Consider the following 22,904-nt stretch of genomic DNA (forward strand, 5'->3'; position numbering starts at 1 on the left):
TTAAAATATGAATGTTATTGAAGTAGTGTTGGAAACTGAAGGATGAGTTAGTATAATATAATGACACTTGATCAACGTGATTATATTACAGTAAGTCATGCTGAGTTTCTAAATGGAACGTGATGATTCACAGATCATAACGTCATCATGTGCCATGTTACATGACTCTTGTATTCTACTTAACCTCTAAACATCAAGAAAATATTTTTCTTGATGATTCGGTCTTTTTCGGATATTCTGGTAATTTGACAAATCAAATCGTGCTACTACCTTTCTTTTCTACCTTGTATATTATGATAATTCGAAACTCCATACCTACGAATTCTGGACAGTTACTTACGAAAAGAAAACAAAAGCATGAAGCTCTGAAATAGAAAGGGGAGTATAAATCGCAGCAAACAAAAAAGATCATTAACCGTGGATGTCAATGATTATAGAAAGACAGAAGCAGGGACTTCGAAAAATAAGGAAAGATATAAAGCCCGACAGCAACACATAAATCACAAACCATGTATATCAATACGTATTGCAACATAAAGACACGGGAGAATTAAAAACACTATAACCCTAAGGTAATAGTAAACGTAAATAAAATCCTCCGGTGGTAGATGAAAAAGAAGAATGACAGATATGAAAGTTAAGAGTATATCAAGAATCAGAACTGGATGGAGCATATTAACGAATGCTTTAAAGTATGAATTGAGGGAGAAAGAATAGAAGGTGTGAGCTGTGGAAATACAGAAATGAAGGGAGTGGATTTATAGTGAAATATCCGACAGAGCAATCGAGACAGATCATCGCATTTAACCAAAGAGGATTCTAATTTCCTTAATTACCGAAGAACCAAATCTTATTACGAAGATTTCCTCTAAAATCCCTTAAATTCCGGAAATCAATCATGACTACGTCACTGGTTAAGAGGAACCTGCATTTACTCATTTCACTCTTTTGTGATAGCTTCGCTTGTACTCTTCACAAAATCAAACTGTTTTATCTATATTACTCGATGGTGATAAAACTCTAATTTTTAACTTGTATGCGTCATGAAAACATACTTATTGTCAGCCATGACGATCCCAATCAAATTTCGAGACGAAATTTCTTTAACGGGTAGGTACTATGACAACCCAGAAATTTCCGACCAAATTTAAACTTGATCTTTATATGTTTCCGACACGATAAGCAAAGTCTGTAATGTTAAAATCTCTAAAAAACTTTGAACTGTGTTCATGTAATCAATTACCCTTTGACTGTGCTCGACGATTCACGAACATTTATGTGTATATAGATATGTATATAAAATATAGCTATATTAATTGAAAATGTTAACAAAGTATTAGATGTATAATACTTTACATAAACGTATTTGTTTCAATATATGTTTAATATATTTATCGACGGAATTAAAAGATAATATTAAATGATTGAATTATCATATACATTGTGATATGATTACGGGTCTATGTTATGAGGTCCACTGTGATTAAAAAATCTTTTCTTTTTGACAACATTTGGAAAATGATAAAGTGATTTATAAGTAAGAACAAATGTGTCAATTAACGGGAACTAGACAAGGGTTAGTGGAAATTCCTGTTTAATTTACAATTCATGTTTTATAATATTTTCCTCATGACGTTGATAAGATAACTATGTTAACTTTCATTTTATTTAATGTGAAAGTAAGAACGTGGAGTGTAAATAAATTAGATGTTGGATATCGACAAGTTAAGTAACTCGGCATTTTTCATTAAGATGATTTCATACGTTTATTTAACCTTTGGACTTTATCACATGCTTCACCAACAGACTGTAATTTAAAAACTTGAAACCTATTATGAATATATATAATTCTACTTTTCTAAAACGTTTTATGATATAACGATTTCCATTATTTTAACCTTTTAACAAAATGATTCTTAAATATATTTAGTTTTGGAAAACAAAATTATCATATTTATTTGATTTAGTTTCAAACGTACAAAAACGTTTTTAGTTTAAAAAAAACTTTATTATTAAAACGTATATAACTTTTATAAATATCTAGAACCACTTTTGACAACTCATTTCTTAATCAGTATGATAAAGATAACAATATTTATATTTTATTTTATTAAATATATATAACGATATAAATTAATATTATATATATTTATACGCCTATTATACGTACATAGTTTTATACTTTTACTATACTTTAACTTTACCTTTACTTTACTTTTACTTTATTTTTACTTTACTTTAACTTTAATAATTTACTTTAATAATTCATACTTTAATAATTTACTTTAATAATTCAAAAATCTATTATAAATAGAATTCAATATGTTTCATTAGTTTATAGAAACTTGAAAATATATATTTCTCTAAACTCTTGATGTGGCAGCGGAGGGGTACGAAATATTATTATTTTTACTGCGAAATATTATACGATATGATACAAGTTTTAATTAATTTACGGATGGGATATACCTAAACCTTGCTACAACACTATAGGCAGTGTACCTAATCGTAGAGTAGTGTAGTTTTTAGTAAATCCGGTGATTATTTATCGCGTAGCGTTACCCGGACAGAGTTTCGACTTAAAACCCGTAAAACATTTCTTACAATAACCCAACTAAACCATAACTTTATTATTAAAATTAACTTAAATTAAAATTATAATATAAATATAAATATTACAGAAGAGAGAAGAGTGGGTAGATGTGCACCTAATTCGGCCGAAAATGTTGTAATTTATAGACCTGGCCAATAAATTTCTCCCATGCGATCGCATGATATATACACCTCCTGGCCATGCGATCGCATGGCCAGCTGTTCCAGCTCACAAGTTGAGTTTAAAACGTGGGCGGCTGTTATATTATATATATATATATATATATATATATATATATATATATATATATATATATATATATATATATATATATATATATATATATATATATATTCTTGTGCATAGTTTATAATTTTAGCTCCGATGTCTCGTACGTTTACGCCCGGTTTATGTCTCGATTCTGGTTTCTCGAACGATTTTTCGTACGCGTAGATATCTTGTACTTTGCGTTTCGCAATTTTGTAATTTGCACAAAAATTATTTTCCTTAACTCCCAAAATCCGCGCAAGTCTTTAACTCACTTTTAGTGGCACTTTTGAGTGCACTATGGCTTTAGTGGCACTTTTCAGGCTTTAGTGGCACTTTTTAGGCTTTAGTGACACTTTTTCTTCAATTCTTTAATCTTCGTGCTTCGTCTTCACATTTGTTTATTTAAGCGATTACAACTTAAAAATTGAATAATTACAACTAAAAACTTTACATATTGGTGTGATATTGCGACTAAATATATGTTCATTTGGAGCACTATCAAATATCCCCACACTTGAACGTTGCTTGTCCTCAAGCAATACAGAACTTGAAATTAAATCACACTTCACTCGAATCACTTTTTTATTCTCACACTTAATACATATGTGATTTTGATACGGCGGTATAAACAATGATAGTAACAATGTGGTTTCCAGTCCCACATGACTATGAAAATTTAGATCCTTTAAGAAAATTGGATCTTTATGAAAACATTTGATCTTTTGAAAATTCATTTTAGATTTTACCCTAGATAAGTTTTCCGGAATAACCTTTCATCGGTGTTTGCAAAATGTTTTTGTGGGTTTTGTGGGTTTCGGATTTTAAATTTTAGCTCAAGATTTACGGTTTTGTGACACCCACTTGCTAACCTTGTATTAGGAAAGCAACACGTCCAGTATACTTGCTCCGTATATTACCTTTCGGTAAACTACCGTCCGGTTGTAAAGGAAAGCGTTGAACAAGAAACTGTTAAGGCAATATCTAATGACATGCTTTTGTTCATGGTTCACAACGTGTCGGATGCAATTACCATTTATTTGTAGGAGCAATAGTAAAGATCACCCTATAATTTTTCGGTCTGGCACAAGGTCCTGTCTTCGACCATGCTATGCAATCACCGTTCTTACGTTTGACACCCGATTTGGTTCAGGTGACCTAATGAATTCTGATGAATTCTCAGGATTTTACGTTTAATGGTAATGAACGCATGGAAAATAGGTTTTCAGAAAACAAATCGGTTTTAATTTTGATCAAAATATTTTTTCGTTCAAGCTCGAGTTTAGATTTTATTGAATTCCATCAGTTTGTAATTCTCAATCTTTAAAGTCAATCTCAAGGATTGAGTAATATCAGGCTTAAATGCTGATTTTTAATCTTTAAGGAGATTATCCTTTCTGGGGGTCTGATTCATTAGTCTAATCAAGCTAATTTGTACGGTGCCCTCCCCATTTTACGAGACAGATCCTCTCATGGTTAGGTTAAGTCTGACCACTTGGCGACCCTGTTTGATGCTGAGGTCCGTGAATTTCCAGCTGATTTTTGAGAAAACTTTTCAAGGTTTTTCGTAGACTCTACAACTGGTCTGGACGACAACTTCCTGACCTAAATCAAGAAGCGCGTGTTTTTTTCTCGGAAGACTTTACTTCCTTTTAAATTCCATTTATATTACAATAAACTGGTTAAAACTGATTAATATCATCCAAAACAAAAGTATCTTCAATTATTTGTACAAAAATATGTGATATATGTTCTAAATAACTTGGTAAATTTTTTTTCCCACACTTGGCTTTTATTTTTCTTTCTTTGCCTTTTTATTCTCTTCTATTCCATTTTAAATGAATTCAAGCGTTTTGGGTTGTTTCTCAATTTATGTCCTTTTCGAGGCAACAATAATTTCGGTATTAACACCTAGTTTTATCGTTCATAAATATGTATAAACATGATTTTGAATTCATTTATTTGAAAATTTTTAAAAATTTTACTAGAAGTGGGTAGTCAGTATATAAGACTAGGGTTGTTCTTTATTATCAGAGAGCACTAGATTCTAATACAACTATTGCTTTACTAGTAAAATTTAATAGTGGCTATTAAACCAAGTGTATAAGTTAAATGTTTAAAACCCGAAAGAATTTAATCCCTTCCCACACTTAAGATCATGCAATGCCCTCATTTGCATAAAATCAGTAAAAATTTAAATTCATGAGGGTGATTAGTGTAGAAAAGTGATTAAAAATACCCAGTTTGTAATTACTAAGCTCGTCGAATGATAGATGGCGCGCCTCATCGTTCATTCCTTTTGTTGTAATTTCACATATGTTTTGCGTCTTATGGTCAAAATTAGTAGCTTTTGCTAAACTTAATGCCAGTCTTTGAAAGTGCGCTGTTTTACCCTGTTTTGTACATAAGATAGACTACAAACATATATATATATATATATATATATATATATATATATATATATATATATATATATATATATATATATATATATATATATATATATATATATATATTATAAAACCTTTATTTATTAAAACAATTTAAATGAATAATTTTTTTAAATTTTGTTTCCTTTTACTTTAGGTAGAGGTAGTTTCGGTACATTTACCTAGTCCATCCCTCGACAAAATTTAAAAATTGTCTTTTTAAAGCGATTGTTATAAAAAAACAAAGATTTTCGGGTTTTTTAATTTTTTTTTGACATACTTTAGATCAGTAATATTAAAAATAATGATAACAAAATTTTTCACCCCGTCTTTGGGTAAAGCAATTTCGATTCTATGATCTAGTCTTTAACTCACGATGAATTTTAAAAATCATTTTTTAAACTTAATGAAATAAAGCAAATTTTTTTTTAAATTCACACAAAACATAAATTTAAAAAGCGTATTAATTTCATACAAAACCTACAAAAAAAAAAATTCAGAATGGGGGGAGAAAACTAGCTCTTTAGTGTCTGCTAGTGGAAAAGACCAATCGGATTCCATTCTCGCAAACTACACGAGAACAGAACAACTAACTCTAGACAGCATTTTCTTTTTAGAACATTTGAATCTCCCCACACTTAGGTAGATGTGGTGTCGAAATTGTGATTAACTTCATCGTCAATTTCTTTTGGACCATAATCAACCTGCATATCTGTGACTTTTGCTTTAAGCCATTGGTCGGATTCTTGTGTAATATCTACAAATTCAACTAGATTCATCTTTTCTTTAGGCGATAGATTGGATACTAACCGTTTACATAACTTAAAGTTCCCCTTGGTTCTAGCATCGCGAATCCGTTTAATAAATTTCTTCATTGAACTATTAATAATGGGGTCATTTAATTTCGTATCAACAACGGGGTTCTTTATCAGGTCATCATTATGTTTTACTTCATCTTCCCCACACTTAGGCGTCTTATTATTGTTAAGCACTACCGTTGGAGTTGGTAAAACAATATGGTTCTTACCAGTCGTCGTTATTGGTTCAACGGTTTTGGTTGGTGGAGATTTAGACTTTCGAATCACAAAGGTGACCGATTTGTCACCATCACTAAGTGTCAATCTACCCTCTCTTACGTCAAATAATGCCCCGGTGGACGCTAAGAATGGTCGACCTAAAATTAGAGGAATGTTTGAGTCCTCTTCTATGTCAATGACAATAAATTCGACTAGAAAGGTTAAATTACCTACTTGAACGGGTAGGTTGTCAGCTGTGATGACCCGGGAATTTTCGACCAAATTTAAACTTAATCTCTATATGATTTCGACACGATAAGCAAAGTCTGTAATGTTGAGTCTCAAAAATTTTGAACTGTGTTTCATATATTCAATTGACCTTCGACCATTCCCGACGATTCACGAACAATTATGTGTAATTAAATATGTAAATATAAATGAAAGTATACATATAATAATAAATAGAAATAGTACAATATAATTTAATCATTTGAATTAAATATGTAATATAATATACCAAATAATAATGTGGTTATTAGAATAAAGCTATATATATATATATATATATATATATATATATATATATATATATATATATATATATATATATATATATATATATATATATATATATATATGTGTGTGTGTGTGTGTGTGTGTGTGTGTGTGTGTGTGAGTGTGTGTGTGTATGTATATAATTAATATGATATGTATACTAGAATATAAATATAAAAGAAAGGTATAAATATTATATGATTAATAATATGTAGTGTTAACATATTAATTATAACTGCAAATTAAAATAATATTAATGTTATTACTTTTATTAAATTAGATATTGTTAGCAATATTAATATTAATAATATTATCATATATATAACATATAGATATGAAGTTTAATATGTAAAATTTATCATAATTACTAATAACATTAATACTAGCTTAATTAGCATTATTATGAGTATCATTAATCATTAATAATATTATTATTATTATTATTCTTGAAATTATTATTATTATTAAGATTATTAAACTTATCTTTTAATTTAAAATTTCTATTAGCTTTATTATTAATACTATCATATCAATATTTGATATTACACTGTAGCATTTGATATTATTATAAATGATAAAATTAATTCTATTATTATTAGTATTAGAATTTTTATATTCATAATTATAATTATGATCATTATTATTATTAGAAAATAATACATTATATGATCATTAACATTAGTAGTATTATTATTATTATTATTATTATTATCATTTGATTATTATTAGTATCATTATTAATTATTATTATTATAATTATTAGTAGTATTAGTGAAAATTATTATTATTTTTTTATATTATTATTATTATTAATTATTGTATTTAGATTATTATTATTAATATAATTATAATTATTAAATATTAATAATAATTATATAGAAATCAATCGTACGATTTTCTTTGGATTCAATTCAGTTTCAAGTAGCAATCAAACTGTTGTAAATTTGTTGTTTCTTGTTTAAATCTTTACAGATCGAATCTGGATTGTACAAATCAAATACAATTAGATAGCAACCTGTTATTTTTTTTTTATTCTATTCTGTCCTTGAAACTCATTGTGTCGATCCATTTTTCCTCTACAAACAAACGATTGCTCAATAATATTAGGAAAAATCATTCCACTTGTCAACTCCATTATCAAATACCACTTACCATTACTGAAAATTCGAAATTGAAAACATAAAAACTTCGCACAACAGCTTCGGTACCTCTGTTCCTTGTAACTTTAAATCAACAGCTCGAATTCAAATTCCATTTTAAAAAGTAAGAATGCAGTTTTGTTAGAATTATATTACTCAAACTTTCTTCAAAATATCAGATCCCAATTTTTCTTATCGAGTGAGAATTTCGAATTCAAAGTTTATAAAATAAAAAGTCAAACGATTTTCTTTGATTGAATTCGAGTTCTATGTTGTGATTCAAGTCCAATGAATGATTTCAAAAGTTTTCATGAGGGATTTATAATCTTTTTCGTGTAGAAATCAGAACCTAAAACGATCTAAATTTTTAAAATTGATTTTGTGTTCTTCCTTTTATATGCGTCGAACCACAGTAGGTCTGTTGCAATATTTATATTTTTTTTTCTTTTTAGGTTCTGTTAAGTTAAATTATCACACACTATGTTTCCGTTTCAATTTTTAATACAATTCGAACTTTAAAACTCGCTGTATGATTATTGTTGGTTTTGCATCGATTGGAAAGAGATGAAGAAGAGAGCTATAACAGAAAGCGTTTAAATGAAATTAAATTGGGCTAATATCAGGAATAATTAAAGTGGCTGGGTGGTTAATGGGGGTGTCGTATGAGCGAGAGGTCACGGGTTCGAGCCCGATCTCGGGTAATTCTTTTGGATAAGCTTTTTCTAAAGGGTATATACATTTTAATTTAATTTCTATTATTATTGTTATTATTATTATTATTATTATTATTATTATTATTATTATTATTATTATTATTATTATTATTATTATTATTATTATTATTATTATTATTATTATTATTATTATTGTTATCATTAGGATTATTGTTAGAATTAGTATTATAACTAGTATTATAATTATTGTTATAAGTACCATAATTGTTGTTAACATTATAATTATAAGTATTATATCTATTATTACTATTATTATCATTATTATTATAAGTATTAAATATAATATTATTATCAAATTCAAAACTATAACATTATTATTATCATAGATAGATTATAATACGAATTATTATCATTTTCGTAAATATTAGTATTAGCATCTTTTTATAAACAATAGAACTGATAATGTTAACATAAGTATTATTATTTGTATTATCACGAGTATTATTATGTAAATTACTAAAATCAGTATTATAACTATCATCAATAATAAAAGTAATATTTTCACAAGTATTGTTATTAATATCACTATTATTATCATTAATAGAGTTATTATTAACATTATTACCTTTATTATTAATATTAAGTATTAACGTTATTATTATTTTTGTCATTTTTAAAAATTATGATAGTATTACTATTATTACTATATTTTTTTACAAACAAATAATATATATATAAGGATAAATTTAATACATATAACATAGCAAAAATTTATATTCTTATATACAAAATGTATATATAAACATATATATATATATATATATATATATATATATATATATATATATATATATATATATATATATATATATATATATATATACTATTAATATAAAAAGGATATAACTGATAAATTTATATATATGTTCGATTACAACTATGTATATTAATAATATACAAATGATATAGGTTCGTGAATACGAGGCCAACCCTGCATTGTTCAATATAGTCATATGTATTTTTACTACAAAATACAGTATGGTGAGTTTCATTTGCTCCCTTTTTAAATGCTTTTGCTATATATATTTTTGAGACTGAGAATACATGTGCGGCTTTTTTAAATGTTTTACGGAATAGACACAAGTAATCAAAACTACATTATATGGTTGGATTATTAACCGAATATCGCCCCTTCAAGTCTGGTAACCTAAGAATTTAGGGAAATGGCCCCTGATTGACGCGAATCCTAAAGATAGATCTATGGACCTTGACAAGTCCCATTCGGGGTACGAATGCTTTAGTACTTCGAGATTATTATACAGACGAGAGGTTCTGTTTTGGGGATATTCTATGCATTAAGTTAACGTCGATTACCAGGTATTCAATCCATATGAATGATTTTTATCTCTATGCAGTTTGCAAAATGCCTGATATGAGAATGATGTTTATGAAATATGAAAATCTTGTGGTCTATTAAAATGATGGAAATGATTATTTATGTTAAACTAATGAAATCACCAACCTTTTGGTTGACACTTTAAAGCATGTTTATTCTCAGGTATGAAAGAAATCTTCCGCTGTGCATTTTCTCATTTTAGAGATATTACTTGGAGTCATTCATGACATACTTCAAAAGATGTTGCATTCAAGTCATTGAGTTCATCAAGATTATTATTAAGTCAATTATAGTTGGATATATTATGAAATGATATGCATGCCGTCAACTTTCGATGTAAAGCAAGTTTGTCTTTTAAAAATGAATGCAATGTTTGTAAAATGTATCATATAGAGGTCAAGTACCTCGCGATGTAATCAACTATTACGAATCGTCCATAATCAATATGGACTTCGTCCGGATGGATTAGGATGGTTATGAAAGTTGGTATCAGAGCGGTGGTCTTAGCGAACCAGATCGTGCATTAGTGTGTCTAACTGATAGTTGTTTAGATGCATTAGTGAGTCTGGACTTCGACCGTGTCTGCATGTCAAAAATTTTGCTTACCATTTGGTGTCAAAAAATTACCTGCTTATCATCCTTAAAGTTTAGACACATCTTACTGCATTAATTGCATGAATAGTGTATAGACAAGATTCGTATCTTAGCGTATCTGCTAATCCATATCTTAGCGTATCTGTTACTGTAAACTTTGCCTGAGTTATTCCGTAAATCCCTCCGTAATCGATGAAATCTTTTGCTCTACATATATAGATATTCTATGTAATTAGAATACCATACGATAGCCGAAAAATCATTTCATATCGAAAAATCCTTTATTCAATCGTAGGAAATGGAATTCTTCATTAGTTCAAGTCACTCGGATTCCGAAATGGAATCCCACTCAAGCTTCGAAAGCAGTGTGACTGGAATGGATCAACCAATTAGCCATCATCTATTCTGGATGAATTGGGGATGGGTTCGTAGTCTACTTAATCATTGAAGACAAGAAGAAGGCGATCCTTTCTATCCACCACATTGCCCTCTTGGCGAAGAACCTGAAGCACTTACCGGCGAACCTGTCCGAAACACCATTTTCTCTCTCATTTCCAGAGTATCTCGTCACGACTATATACTATACCAAGTTCTAGATTTTATTTATCCGCTCGTCCGAACCTACAATCACCCCGGTGTAATAGAAGAAGTCAACGAGCTTCATGCTAGGGTGGTGGCTTTGGAGAATATAGTTCAAAGGTTACAAACACCAGCAACAGCACCAGCAGCATAAACAGTACCACCATCAGCAACACCAACAGTACCATCAGTAATAGCACCAGTACCTTCAACAATCTATGCCTCAACATCCCATTTAGTACCTCGAGTACAATCATCGTCTACGTATCGTTCTACATCATTTATCTTCATACTACATGGCGATTATGTAATCTCTAATGTTTTAGAGATTATATATTCTTGTTCTAACGGTAAATCAAATGAGTTTAATATCATATTAACTCATTAAATCCATGATTACATCTGAAGAAAATATATATGTATATATGTTTTCATAAAGATTGTAATTAAAAATTCTTTTGTACAAACTGTTAATGGTGAAAATATTTTAACGGGTAGGTAATACTCGAGGAATATTTAGATTTTACATTAATAAGTTACACTGTACATTCTTTCAAATCTGATTCAACAGTCATTTACTATCCTATTTACATCCACCAATATACGTATCCGTTCACCGCATAATAATCATTTTCATTCAATTTCATATTTGGATTTTGACTTCTCAGAATCCAACAAGTGGCATAATGAAGAAAACATTGAACAAAATAAAATTTGTTAGAAACGAACGAATTAATTAATTGAAATATTGTTAAGAATCCACGCTAACTGTTCCTAGCTAACTGTTCCTGGCTAACTGGTTACATTTTAATTACCGCAATTTAATTATCGCAATTTATATTCTCGCAATTTTATTTATCGTCATTTAATTTCTGTTATTTACTTTACGCACTTTATTTATCGTCATTTATTACTGTTATTTATTTTACGCACTTTAAATATCGGGACACGTATACAAGGTTTTAACATATCATATCGACGCATATATATATATATATATATATATATATATATATATATATATATATATATATATATATATATATATATATATATATTATTTGGAATAACCATATACACTCTATATGCAGTAATGATCGAGTTCTCTATACAGGGTTGAGGTTGATTCTTAAATAATATATATAGTTTGAGTTGTGATCGAGTCTGAGACATGTACACGGGTCACGATACATATTAATTAATTCGAATATTATATATTAAACTATATATGAATTATTGGACTGTCAACTGTGGACTATCGACTGTGGACGAATAATATTGGACAATTAAAATGAATTAAAATACTGATTATAACATATGAAACTAAACATTTCTTCAAGTTTGCCACTTGATTTCATCTTAAACCTCATTTGTATCTTGACGATTACAATCTGCGTTCAAACCTGTCATAATTCCTGAAAACACCTCATTCGAGAGGATGAACCAACCACACTTCATCTACGGAAGAAAAGATTTATGCATATAGTTATGCACCTGAAAAATACTCTGAATCTAATTAAACATTTAATACATATCTGTGCTAGCTCCTTTGGCGTTGTTATTACCGAAGATAACCTTACAATCCCTTTCTAAAGTAGCCAATTTTGTCACAGCTTCAGCAAGACAACTTCGACTTTTCGTTCGAAACAACCTTATTATAACCTTGATATATATGCGTGCTCTTTTATTGTTACCGGGGAACCTTTCATATTCTACCATATTACCAGCAGATGTACCAGCAACCTCGTTGCTTATTGGTTTAAATCTCTCCGATAAATCATTATATTTATTCATTGAAACCCTATCATATACTCATCCACATCTTGTAACTAGAACTGCCATACCAATTATCGGGAATCAACAATCAGTACTTTAAAAATGCATAGCATATCTACATCAACAGTTATATGTATAACATTTATCTTTTCGAATTATGGTCTTTCATTCTAAAATTCTGAACAGCACTCAGTCTACAAACCAATACTCTGAATGTTGAAAAAGCTGAATAAAGCAGCAGAAACTGTAGACAACTGTAAATGACCTTAAACGTCAGAAGTTAATGATAAAGAATAGTATGTTGGAAAAGTTCAGAAAAATTGGAACTGAAAAACAGATTGAGCTAACCATAAAGGAGACCAAGGACAAATACAAGGACCATACTCTATATTCAAAGAATCCAGATAATTCTGGATCCGTTGAAATCTTTAGAGAATATCTTGCTCTAAAGTCATGTTAAAATCTTGCGAAAAATCTTTCTTCGTCAACCATCGAACTTAGAAATTCCAAAATATCATCATAAATATCTTCGATATTTCTGAAGATATTTTCATAAATATTCTCGTCCGAAATTATTTATCTCTTCGTGCTATCTATATTACATCATAAAGAAAACTACTTTAGTTTCTAAATTTCGTTAGAATTTGAGTTTGAATTATGAATGATTTTCGAGTAGTGTTGGAAATTGATGCATGAGTTAGTATAATATAATGACACTTGATTAACGTGATTATATTACAGTAAGTCATGCTGAGTTTCTAATGGAACGTGATGATTCACAGACCATAACGTCATCATGTGCCATGTTACACGACTCGATCAATCTGTTCAACCTTCAAACATATCAAGAAAATATATTCTTGATAGTTCTATTCTCAATGATTCTGGTAATTTGACAAATCAAATCGTGCCATTACGATTTCCTTCTTAGAACATTAACAATGTTCATTCCAAAGTTTATATCTGCGAATTCTGAACCATTACAAGCGGTGTTTAATCGTAAGAAAAAGAAACGAAGGGACAAAGCTCCAAAATATAAGAGAAAATATAAATCCCAATAACAACACGGAGGTTACAAACCGTGCATATTAATACGAATAGAAATATGAAGACACGCTATAATTAAAAATAGTATCACCCCAAGGTAATAGTAGAAGTAAACAGACTCTTTTGATGGAAGATTGAAAAGAAGGATGACAGAAATGATAATTAGAAAAATATCAAGGATTAGAACTGGATTAAGCATTTTCACAATCTTTTGGATGTATGAACTAAGAAAAAAAGTATAGGAATGGTGTGAATAATGGAACGAAAGAGTTTAATTTATAATGGAAATGCCGGACAGAGTAATCAAGTCAGATCTCCACATTTAATAAGAAAGAACTTGGTTTCCTTATTCGCCGAAGAATCAGATCTTATAGATTTCCAAAGATTTTCTTTTAAATCCCTTGAATTCCAAAATTCAACCCTCCACGTCAAAAGTTAAGATACATCTTATTTTCTAAATTCAAACATGACTACTTCAAAAGTTATGACGCACCTTATTTTCTAAAGTCAACCCTGTTTACGTCAAAAGCTAAGGAAATCTTATTTTTCTTCAATTCACTCTTTTGCAATAGCTTCATTCGTATCCTTAGAATAATCGAATTATTTTATCATTATTATTCAATAATGATAAACCTCTAATAATCAACTCATATTGGTCATGAAAACATTTTTATTGTTAGCCATTATCGCCTCACTCAAATTTCGGGATGAAATTTCTTTAACGGGTAGGTACCGTGATGACCCGGGAATTTCCGACCAAATTTAAACTTAATCTCTATATGATTTCGACACGATAAGCAAAGTCTGTAATGTTGAGTCTCAAAAATTTTGAACTGTGTTTCATATATTCAATTGACCTTCGATCATTCCCAACGATTCACGAACAATTGTGTGTAATTAAATATGTAAATATAAATGAAAGTATACATATAATAATAAATAGAAATAGTACAATATAATTTAATCATTTGAATTAAATATGTAAAATAATATACCAAATAATAATGTGGTTATTAGAATAAAGCTATATATATATATATATATATATATATATATATATATATATATATATATATATATATATATATATATATATATATATATATATATATATATATATATATAATTAATATGATATGTATACTAGAATATAAATATAAAAGAAAGGTATAAATATTATATGATTAATAATATGTAGTGTTAACATATTAATTATAACTGCAAATTAAAATACTATTAATGTTATTACTTTTATTAAATTAGATATTGTTAGCAATATCAATATTAATAATATTATCTTATATATAACATATAGATATGAAGTTTAATATGTAAAAATTATCATCACTACTAATAACATTAATACTAGCTTAATTAGCATTATTATGAGTATCATTAATCATTAATAATATTATTATTATTATTCTTGTAATTATTATTATTATTAAGATTATTAAACTTATCTTTTAATTTAAAATTTCTATTAGCTTTATTATTAATACTATCATATCAATATTTGTTATTACACTGTAGCATTTGATATTATTATAAATGATAAAATTAATTCTATTATTATTAGTATTAGAATTTTATATTCATAATTATAATTATGATCATTATTATTATTAGAAAATAATACATTATATGATCATTAACATTATTAGTATTATTATTATTATTATTATCATTTGATTATTATTAGTATCATTATTAATTATTATTATTATTATAATTATTAGTAGTATTAGTGAAAATTATTATTATTTTTTTATATTATTATTATTATATTATTATTATTAATATAATTATAATTATTAAATATTAATAATAATTATATAGAAATCAATCGTACGATTTTCTTTGGATTCAATTCAGTTTCAAGTAGCAATCAAACTGTTGTAAATTTGTTGTTTCTTGTTTAAATCATTACAGATCGAATCTGGATTGTACAAATCAAATACAGTTAGATAGCAACCTGTTATTTTTTTTTATTCTATTCTGTCCTTGAAACTCATTGTGTCGATCCATTTTTCCTCTACAAACAAACGATTGCTCAATAATATTAGGAAAAATCATTCCACTTGTCAATTCCATTATCAAATACCACTAACCATTACTGAAAATTCGAAATTGAAAACATAAAAACTTCGCACAACAGCTTCGGTACCTCTGTTCCTTGTAACTTTAAATCAACAGCTCGAATTTAAATTCCATTTTAAAAAGTAAGAATGCAGTTTTGGTAGAATTATATTACTCAAACTTTCTTCAAAGTATCAGATCCCAATTTTTCTTATCGAGTGAGAATTTCGAAGTCAAAGTTTATAAAATAAAAAGTCAAACGATTTTCTTTGATCGAATTCGAGTTCTATGTTGTGATTCAAGTCCAATGAATGATTTAAAAAGTTTTCATGAGGGATTTACAATCTTTTTCGTGTAGAAATCAGAACCTAAAACGATCTAAATTTTTAAAATTGATTTTGTGTTCTTCCTTTTATATGCGTCGAACCACAGTAGGTCTGTTGCAATATTTATATTTTTTTTCTTTTTAGGTTCTGTTAAGTTAAATTATCACACACTACGTTTCCGTTTCAATTTTTAATACAATTCGAACTTTAAAACTCGCTGTATGATTATTGTTGGTTTTGGATCGATTGGAAAGAGATGAAGAAGAGAGTGATGTTAAAGCTAAGGGGTAGAAAATACTATTAAATTTTACAGGGAAATACTATTAAATACGATACAATTTTACACAAGATATTTATTTATTTAGAGAATGGATATACTTAAACCTTGCTACAACACTTATAGGCAGTGTACCTAATCGTACAGTAGTGTAGTTTTTAGTAAGTCCGGTTCGTTCCACAGGGAAATCTTTAAACAAAGCTTAACGCTATATTAGTTTACTTTTATAAAAATACAAATATATATATAAGTAATATTATTATTATAAAGGGGGTTTTTTTACCGTTTAATGACTGGTTTGTCGATTTTAAAACTTTAGTCGCAGTTAAAACCAAATGTAAAATAAAAAATAAATACAAGACTTAAATTAAAGCGTAAAGTAAATAACGATAATGAAATTGCGATTAATAAAAATGCGATAAAATAAACATGCGATAATTAAAAAGTACGATAATTAAAAGTGCAATTAAATACAATAACAATAAAAATTCGATAATTAGAAGTGCAATTAAATATAAAATAAAGGAAATTAAATATGAAATAAAAGAATTATGCTTATTTAAACTTCCGTAATCATGATGTTTGACGTGTGGATTTTAGTTTTATGCCCATAGGTTAATTGTCCTTTGTCCCGGATTATTTAATATGTCCGTCTGGTTTTTGTCCATAACAGTCCATCAGTCATAAATATAAAGTGCGAGTGTCCTCGTCAAATTATCCTTATACCCGAAGTTAAATATTCCAACTAATTGGGGACTTAAACTGTAACAAGATTTTAATACTTTGTTTAATAATTACACCAGGATGTCGACTGAGTGTAACCCAAGGTTTTAATTTTTTGTTATCAATTATACCAAGTGTCCTTGTACATAATTTCACCCCTGTTTTAATTATTCTAGTGGCTATTAATCCATTCCCGTGTCCGGTTAAATGAACGATTATTCGTACATATAAATACCCCGCTCATCGTGTCCGATCGAGTGTATATGGTAACTTATAGGGACGCCCAATTGTAAACAAATATAAAGCCCATTAATAGCCCATAGTCTAAATTCCACAAGTGTCGTTCTTTTGTCCAAACCCCAATTATGGTACAAAGCCCAATTACCCAATTTTAGTAATTAGCCCAACATCATGATTACTTCGTTTTAAATAAGCATAATAATAACTTAGCTACGAGACATTAAATTAAAAAGGTTGAACATAACTTACAATGATTAAAAATAGCGTAGTGTTACACGGACAGAATTTCGACTTACACCCTTACAACATTCGCTAACATACCCTTATTATTAGAATTATAATTAAAATTAAAATTAAAATATAAATTATAAATATAAATATATCGTATGAATGGAGAAAAGAGAAAGATAGATTATTTTGTGGTGCACCAAAGCTCGATTTTTATAGGTATGTGGGCTGGAACTGGGGCTCATACGATCGCATGGATTTATGCCTTCCAGGCCATGCGATCGCATGGCCAGCTGGGGAGGCTCATATTTGGTTGTTTTCTTCTGCCGACGGTTTTATAAATAATATAATATATTAAATAATTATAAGAATTATTTAAATATTATATTATATTTATGTGAATAGTTGACTTGTAATTTTTAGTCCGTTGCGTCGAGCGTTGAGAGTTGACTCTGGTCCCGGTTCCGGATTTTCGAACGTCCTTGCGTACAATTTAATATCTTGTACTTTGCGTTTTGAATCTTGTACTCTTGTAAATTCGAGACGTTTCTTATCAATAATTGGAACCTCTTGGATTGTATTTTGTACTTTTGAGCTTTTTGGTCGTTTGCGTCTTCAATTCGTCGAATCTGTCTTTTGTCTTCACCTTTTATTATTTAAACGAATATCACTTGTAAATAGAACAATTGCAACTAAAAGCTTGTCTTTCTTGAGGAATAATGCTATGAAATATATGTTCGTTTTTAGCATTATCAAATATTCCCATACTTGAGCGTTGCTTGTCCTCAAGCAATATCGTCTTGAATTACTAGAATCACTTCTTTATTCTTCACACTTTGTACATCAGTGATTTTTATACGGCGGTATAAACAATGGTAGTAACGATGTGGTTTACAGTCCCATATGACTATAAAAATTTAGATCCATTAAGGAAATTGGATCTTTATAAAAACATTTGATCTTTTGAAAATTAAATCTAGTTTTTACACTAGATAAGTTTTCCGGATTAACCCTTCACCGGTGTTTGCAAAATATTTTTGTGGGTTTGGTGGGTTTCAGATTTGAAAATTTTAGCTCAAAACTTGCGGTTTTGTGTCATCCACTTGCTAACCTTGTATTTGGAAACCAACACGTCCAGTTTACTTGTCCCGTATATTACCTTTCGATAAACTACCGTCCGGTTGTAAAGGAAAGCGTTGAACAAGCAACTGTTAAGGCAATGTTCCCTGACATGCTTTTAATTATGGTCTATAACGTGTCGGACGCAATTACTATCCTTGGTAGGAGCAATAGTAAAGCTCACCCTTATGATTTTTCGGTCTGGCATAAGGTCCTGTCTTTGACCATGCTATGCAACCACCGTTCTTACGGTTGACACCCGATTTGGTTCAGGTGACCTAATGAATTCTAGGTGAATTCCTAGGATTTTACGTTCAATGATAATGAACGCATTGAAAATAGGGTTTTCAGAAAACAAATCGGTTTGTAATTTTGATCAAAATATTTTCTCGTTCAAGCTCGAGTTTAGATATCATTGAATTCCATGAGTTTGAATTCTCAATCTTTAAGGTCAATCTCTAGGATTGAGTAATATCAGGCTTAAAAGCTGATTTTTAATCTTTAAGGAGATTATCTTTCCGGGGTTCTGATTCATTAGTCTTATCCAGCTAATTTGCACGGTGCCCCCCCATTTTACGAGATAAATCCTTCTCATGGTTAGGATAAATCTGACCACTTGGCGACCCTGTTTAATGCGGAGGTCCGTGGATTTCCTGCTGATTTTAGTGATGACTTTTCTAGATTTTTCGTCATCCTACAGCTGGTCTGGACGACAACTTCTTGACCTAAATCAAGAAGCGCGTGTCTTTTTCGGAAGACTTTACTTCCTTTTAATGATGGAATTGATTCATCGTGTAGATCCATCTTTTTTTTTTCTTTCATCGGGTAAAACAGTTTAGTTTAGTTCAAAGCAAAAGTATTTTCAGTTATTTGTCACAGATATATGTGACATATGTTTAAGATAACTTGGTAAATTTTCCCACACTTGGCTTTTATTTTCCTTTTTATCGTCCTCTATTCCATTTTGAATGAATTTTAAAATTTTGGTTTGTTTCTCAATTTATGTCCTTTCCGAGGTTACAATAATTTCGGTGTTAACACCTAGTTTTATCGTTCATAAATATGTATAAACATGATTTTGAGTTCATTTAATTGAAAATTTTGAAAAATTTTACTAGAATTGGGTAGTCAGTATATAAGACTAGGGCTGTTCTTTATTATCAGAGAGCACTAGATTCTAATACAACTACTGCTTTACTAGTATTTTTAATGGTAACCAAGTGTTTAAGATAAAAATTTTAAAATCCGAAAGAATTTAACCCCTTCCCACACTTAAGATCTTGCAATGCCCTCATTTGCAAGAAATCAGTACAATTTAAATTATTGAGGGTGATTAGCGTAGAAATGATTAAATTTTACTAAAGTTTCCAAACATATTGGCGTTTGTTTGCTGAATGATAAATGGTGCATATCATTTGTTCATTTCGTCTGTTGTTACATCACATTTATTTGTCATCTTGTCGTCAAAATTAGTAGCTTTTGCTGAACTTAATGCCAGTCTTTGAAAATGCGCTGTTTTATCCTGTTTTGTACAATCGACAATATACATACATACAAATATAATCATGCATGGCAATTTGAAATGGGACTTAATATCCCACTTTCAAATTCTAAATATGAAATATTAGTACACAATAATAATAAAATAATAAAAATTACACAAATATATCCAATAACATAAGTTTAAACATGAAAAAGTCAAAAGATAAAAACATAAAAATCATAAAAATAACCAAATGGAACTAAATCAGTCTGGATAGGGGTTCCAGTTCATCTCATCGGGTGGGTTCCATTGTTGGTTATAGGTGTTCTGATAGGCTTGGTCATAGTCATACCGGTTAAAGGGTGGTCGGATATCGGGGCTATGTGGCGGAAAATGAGCAGGTCGAGTAGGTACATAGTTATTTGGTACCTGATATGATAGCTGGCTCATGATTTGGTGCTGATGAACTAACCAGCTATCGTGTTAGCGTCGCCTATAATCCTCGTATACTCGCTCGGAGTTCCACTGCTCATACATACTATGTCTGGCGGCGTTCGTCATTGCTTCCTCATCTATACGAACGTGGACGTCAAGAATAGCATCTCGAAAGACATCCCTAATGTCTTCCGCCTCCTCCATTTCCTCGTCTGAGCCTCTCTCTACCTGAGGATGAGATCCCTCATAGGGTACTGCCTGGTTACGTCTACTTTTCAATACCTTAGCACCCACATAAACTTTTAATCCTAAGGGCTCAACCTGTTCTCTACAAATCTGTAATGGACCCCTTTGGTTCCTATCAACACCTAAATACTCTCCAATGAGAGTAACAAAAATACCTCCTCCTATTATACTCCCGTCCTGCATTCCCTCTACCATTTTAGATAAATAAAAAGCAACACAGTAAGGGATATTGACAAAGCTTCTAGGATCCCGAATACACTTTAGGTAGAATAAATCATATAAGGTAATTTTTTCTTTATTATGACCTCTTTGTGTAATCGAGTTAGCCAAAAATCTATGAATAATACGAAGCTCGGCTCTGTCAATATGTGTATAGGAGTGTCCTCCTGCTCGTGTAAAAACATCAAAATGTGACATACGCCTCCAAACGGCGTCAGCGTCAAAGTTACTATCTACCCGTTCACCATAATGAATAAGTTTGTACAATCGGGTAATAGCAACTCACCAGGAGTATATATCTGTAAGGCCCTGGCCATGTCCAGCATGGACATTCTGTACATCCTACCGCCAAGGATAAACCTAAGAAATCTTCTATCATCTATTCTAACTATATTTGTATCAAGTGATACAGTACTAATCAACTCAACACACCATTCCTTATATACAGGTCTACGAATGGTGAAAAGACGTTCCCAATCTGTAAAAGAAGAACTGCCATACCTTTGAACTAAAAGCTGCCTAACACGGTCAGCTAGATGGACCGTTTCCAAAGGGGCCCAATCAATTACCCTTGGCACCTCTACATTTTTTGTTACCAATTTGAATTTGTTCCTTTGATATGTCTCGTAATCTCTCCATCTTCTATCAAATCTCAGATTAGGATGTAGAGTGTGCTCAGGAATCGTTGGGAATTCTACTGGCGGCCTCATTGGGAATACTGTGAATTCATCAACAAACTGTACCAGATCATAATAAGGTATGTGCTGATCAGGCTGTTGTTGTTCCTGTTGTGGTTCTTGTTCGTGTTGCATTTCTGGTTCTGGTTCTGATGCTGGTGTTGGTCGTCTAGATGATGATGCTCCTGAACCTCCAGTATCGGCTCTCTGTAAAACACATTAAACACAAAATTTGTGCATCCAAATATGCATTTGTGTTAGCAAAATAACAACTTAAAACAATCACTATAACATGTTAAATCAAAATTAAACTTATACACATTTTCACAATTTTTCACAATTCTACACTTTTCAAATAAGCACATATGAAAATGTATACAAAATTCATAACCATTTTAACTCAAATAACATGTCAAAATATTCATTACTAATAATTAAACAAGTCTCAAATGGCAAATATATCAAATTAATCAAGTTCATGAATTTTGGACTTAAAAAGTCCACTTTAATCTCCAAAAATCATGTTTAGGATCATTGTTTGGATCATTTAACTATCTAAACATGTTACACTACTCAATTTAGCAATAATTCATGACAAAAATCGGCCATAACCTGTTTATATCAAAAAGCCCCAAATTTCTCAAGAACACAAACCCTAGATTTCTAAAAATTTTGAAGTTTTTGGCTTCAAATCATGTTAAATAGCATCAATCTAGGTTATACATGCATAAAATACTAACAATTTAACACTAATTACACTAGAAATTAACAAAATTGCATTAGGTAA

This window comes from Rutidosis leptorrhynchoides, chromosome 9 (genome assembly GCF_046630445.1).
Source record: "Rutidosis leptorrhynchoides isolate AG116_Rl617_1_P2 chromosome 9, CSIRO_AGI_Rlap_v1, whole genome shotgun sequence".
Lineage (NCBI taxonomy): Eukaryota > Viridiplantae > Streptophyta > Magnoliopsida > Asterales > Asteraceae > Rutidosis > Rutidosis leptorrhynchoides.